The 5,253-nt window shown below is 38.1% G+C and overlaps 1 pseudogene; it reads right to left on the bottom strand.

Annotated features, from left to right (window-relative positions):
• Nucleotides 1-1,871: 1,871 nt before the first annotated feature.
• LOC115305162 overlaps nucleotides 1,872-5,253 on the bottom strand; it is a 5,932-nt pseudogene continuing 2,550 nt past the window's right edge.

The raw sequence follows: 5,253 nt of genomic DNA, 5'->3' as shown, positions 1-5,253 counted from the left end.
GCCTTTCTCTTTTTTGATAATAATTACCCAACAAAGCCTTGTTGAATACAATTTACAGATAAAGTAAGTGATCAAAATACCTTTAGTTTATGGTATTGCATAATTTAAGACAACAAACACGACAACACATTTGTCTTGTTTTGGATTAAATTTGCCTCAACTTATTAAATTATTACAGTTAATTTAACAGTGGTATCTGGTTATTAACAAACAGGATTTGCTTTTGAAGAAATTGTTAAAGCATGGGTAAAGAGGATGTTAAAGTTCTTAAAATAAATTTAAGTCTGCAAACATCAAATATACAAATTATTGTGAATGATTTGTTTGAAACATGGATAAAAAAACTACTTGAAGATGTATTTTTTTTCTGTAGAACAGAGATTTATATTTTTCAACAGTGAAGAATTTTGGGCACATGCATATAATATAAATATCTAATAAATAGTAAAAATAAAAGAAGTTCTATATGATAATGACATAAAGCATTTTATCAATAATTCCATTCAAAACTTATTTACCCATTTCACACTGCAGCTATCAAGTAGCCTTCTGGATGCTGTTGAAAAGTTATTTTATTTTGTGTCCAGCTTATTTCATTAGCATACTGTTGTCCATTTAATCTATGTTGTAACATGCGTCAGAATTCTATTTATTTTTAATGCTGAATAATATTCCCTTGCATGTATACACTACATTTTCTTTATCCATTCATTCGTCGGTAGCATTTTGCTGCTCCTACCTTTTGGTCATAGTGAATAATGCTGCTAATATTGGTGTACAAATATTGGTTCAGTCTATTGCTTTCAATTTTTGTAGGTAAATACTGAGAAGTGGAATTATTTAATCAAATGGTTTAATCTTTTGTGGAATCTCTATACTGTTTTCCACAATGGTTGCACCATTTTACATTCCTACCAGTAATGCACAAGACTTGCAATTTCTCCACTATTTTTGGAGTTCATAAGTAAAAGGTAAATGTATGAGGGTAGTGGCACAAAGGCCAAAAGGGTAAACATAGAAGTCACACTTGTATGATTCTTAATTCTATATATGAAGTGACATATCATCAAATGAAGGAAGATTGTTAAGTTTAATACATATACTCCAAAGAAACCAGGAATGCCTGGGTGGCTCAGCTGCTTGAGCATAGGACCTCAGCTCAGGTCACAGTTTGTGACCTTGAGCCCAGATTGGGCTTTCTCTTGTCAGTACCGAGCACGCCTGGGATCTTCTGTTCATTCTCGGCCCCTCCCGCACCCCCATTCATACACTCTCTCAAAAATAATAAAACACTTTAAATAATTTTTGAAAAAAGAAATCCAAAAATAACATTACACAACTTATACCAAATAGGTCTACAAATGGAATCAAAGGGAATTAATCTCAAAGAAAACACAAAAAGAAGAAAAAAGAAACAAAGAAAAAATACGAATAATAAGAAACAAATAGTAAATTATACTTAACTCCAAGCTTATTAACAATCATATCAGATGTAAATTCTTTCAACACCAAACTTCAAAGGCAGAAATTGTCACATTGGCACATCATCACACCTCCAAACCAGGTACCAACCCAGTGCCAGGGCTGCCTTTGGCGTCCTCCAGCATGCAGCCAGCAAAGATTTTCTGACCAACCACTATGTCCCAGGCACTGAGCCTGCTCTGGTGGGGAAAAAAAACAGACCAGAACTGCTTACATTCAAACAAAAAATGTAAAATCACACCTGTGATGAGTCACTTGAGTGAGGGGATCTCACTGACATTGGGACAGTTTGACCTGGAGCCTGACCCCTAGTGCTGCTTACTTGGTCAGCTTTTTCAATGAGCAGCAAACGATGCCACCAAGAGGCAAATTTCTGCTGTGACACAGCCTTAGGTCCCATCCCCTCCACCAAAAATAAGCTCCTTGTCCAGTTCATCTTTGACCTCAGTGTCAGGGCCAACAGCTTCTCCGCCTCTTAGGAGGCCCCTGCCTTGGGGTGCTGCCAAAGAAGGGCAGGCCCAGGTCCTGGGAAGCATGCTCTGCTCCTCAACCCTGGCCTCAAGCCCAGAGTCCCACCTGTGGAGAAACCCAAGGCTTCCTCTGAGGCCCCGGTGGCACCAGGGGGGCCCAATGTGCCTAGTGTCCCCTGCCCAAAGCAGTGCCAATGGACAGGCCCCTTGCAGAGCAACTTTTGTACCAGTTACCTGGTGAGACTGCCAGGGGAAGGCCTCACTGTCTCTGTCAGTCTCATTGGTGTTGACAAATCTGGAGGCCTGGATCTCAGGCCACTCACTGACACCACACCCAGCCCGCCCAAGCTTAACAGGCCATGCAAGCAGTGACACCTGCACCTACTCCATGAAGAAAGAAAGGAGCCAGTTATCTGACTACGGGCCAGGTGGAAGAAAACAGAGGTCCCATCCTTCCTTCAGAGACTTTCGTGGTTCTCTACCTGTCCAACCTGGGCCAGACCCTCACCAGCCTCAGCAAGAAAAAGTGCTGCCAAGTCCCCTGCCTGAAACCCAGGCTAGCTTCCGAGGCCCTAGCCCTAGGGACTCCTTTCTTATCGAAATAAATGATTTTTGACTTAAAAAAAGAAAGAAATTGTCACATTGAAAGGGAAAAAAAGGGGCAACCCTTGGCTGTCTAAAGAAAACTAACTTTTAAATAAAGTAAAAAATGGAGGGATTAAAAATGGTAATATACATATATTGATAACACTAACCAAAACTAGTTGGAGTGGCCGTACTAACATCAAAATAGATTAAAGCAAAGAATATTAATTAGAATAGAAGAGTGTTTTATTCCACAATGACAGAGGGGTTTATTCTGTAAGGAACTTTAACTACCCTAAATGCTGATGCATATAATAACGAGCTTCAGGGCACCTGGGTGGCCCAGTTGATTAAGCCTCTGACTTCGGCTCAGGTCATGATCTCTTGGCTCACAAGTTCCAACCCTGTGTGGGGCTCTGTGCTGACAGCTCAGAGCCTGAAACCTGTTTCAGATTCTCTGTCTCCCCCTCTCTCTGCTCCTACCCCCCACTGGTGCTCTCTCTCTCTCAAAAAAAAATAAATATTAGAAGAAATTTTTAATAAATAGAGCTTCAAAAATACATGACACAAACACTGATAGAACTGCAGGGCAAGAAGGAAAAACCACAACTACAGCAAGAAATGTCGGGATGCATGTCTCAATAAGTAGCTGAATTATAACCCAGAAGTTTATTAAGTATACAAAAGAGTTAACTCTATCAACATGATTTGACATCTATAGAACACAGTAAAATCAAAGAGCAGAATTGTTTTAAGATTCACAGGTAATATTTATCAAGTTAGCCAATATTCAGGACTCTAAAACAAGTATTGTTAAATAAACTATTACAAATTTTTAAAAAATTGTAGTATTAGGATATCATTTAAAAATACAGAGACAAATGTCAAAAGAGATTGCCCAAAATCATTGAAAGTGGTTACCCCAGGTGGGTGGAGAGGACTTCCTTTTATTATAAATCTTGTAATATTATCCAACTTTCCTCTACGCTTCCTGTATGATATATTGCCATGTTCATATTTTATTTTAGTAAAATTAAGGATTTTGTTCAAATAAATAAATTAATTAAATAAATGATTGAAATTATACAATGTATGTTATCTGGCCAAATGGAATCAAATTAGAAATCAGTAACAAATTTTCCTGAGAAACACCCACAACTGGAAAAGAACATCAAAATTTGTGGGATGCACCTAAAGCACTATTTGTAGGGAAATGAATGGCTCTATAGCAACAACAGTGATTAAAGTCATTGCAATGTGTATCATTGGCCATAATCTTAGCCACACAGCCCCCTCAGAGAGAGGCTGGGTAGTATTTCATCTGGGCACTTGCACCTGGTATAAAATTGAGGTTCAGTTATTATGGACATGGGAAGAAAACTACCAGACAGGACATCACCAGTGCCTGCCACAGCCCGTCAAAATCTTCCCCAAATATTTACTCTAGGGGGCTGGGTGCTCAGTCAGTTATGTGGCTGACTTTGGTTCAGGTCATGATCTTGTGATTCATGAGTTCAAGACCACATCACGCTCCATACTGACAGCTCAGAGCTTGGAGCCTGCTTCAGATTCTGTGTTTCCCTCTGCCTCTCCCCTGTTCTTACTCTCTCTCTCTCTCCCTCTCTCTCTCTCAAAAATAAATATTTAAAAAAATTTTAAGGCAAATCATTTCATTGATATTAATATTCATATTATGTTCCATATCTCTTGTCTCCATTCCTAGTATATTCTGCTTGCTGTTTCTGTATTTGTTTATCAATCTTCTAGGCTAATTTGGTTCCCTTGGACCTGATGTCATTTGTTTGCTTAATTTAAATACCCTTCATTTAAGATGTAACATTTCATTTCATATATCGGTATCAATCCGTTTTATGTAATTTCAATTCAGGCTTTAATTCCTTAATAGGAATTACCAGTGGTCTTAATCTTAACCACTTCATCTTAATTTATGTCCATTCTGGCAGGGTTTGTTTTAATTTTTTTTTACATTTATTTATTTTTGAGAGAAGAGAGTGAACAGGGGAGCAAAGAAAGAAAGAGACACAGAATCCGAAGCAGGCTCCAGGCTCTGAGCTAGCTGTCAGCACAGAGCCCGATGCAGGGCTTGAACCCACAAACAGTGAGATCATGACCTGAGCCTAGATCGGATGCTCAACTGACTGAGGCACCCAGGCGTCCCATGTTCTGGAAATTCTTAAATAACTGATATTGTATTGGATCTATTCAATAAAATATGTGAATCCTGGTGATTTTAAAGCTTCTTCATCAGTAAACGATCTTTTGAAATTTTAAATCTTTATGTATATTCCTTGTTTTACAATATTGTGATTTTAGAAAAATTTTTTGCCTGTTACACTTAGAAAAAGTATTGATTCTTTTTAAGATTATTTCTCTTCTGGAGTAGGTTTTTTTCTGGGTGAATGTTGTGTACCGCTGCACCAATATTTTGTGATATTTCACAATATTTATGAGATATATTTATATATATCATATGTAATATGATATTTCGCAGTCCTTTCAGCAATGGTAAGGAAAGGTTAAGATGAGGTCACGCTTAGATTTCCTGAAACAACTCTTCACATGTGTTCTTAATGATTCTCATTCTCAAACAGGTTGGCTTATATGGAGATGCAAAGGGTGACATGATTAGGGTCAGTGCTGAATGGAAAGCCAAATCTAGATCAGGAAGAGACAAAACAGGATAAAAGTTGAAGAA

Source organism: Suricata suricatta, chromosome 10, assembly GCF_006229205.1.
Source record: "Suricata suricatta isolate VVHF042 chromosome 10, meerkat_22Aug2017_6uvM2_HiC, whole genome shotgun sequence".
In the NCBI taxonomy this organism is placed as follows: domain Eukaryota; kingdom Metazoa; phylum Chordata; class Mammalia; order Carnivora; family Herpestidae; genus Suricata; species Suricata suricatta.
Note: the sequence above shows the minus strand (reverse complement) of the source record. Positions and strands in the feature narration are given on the sequence as shown.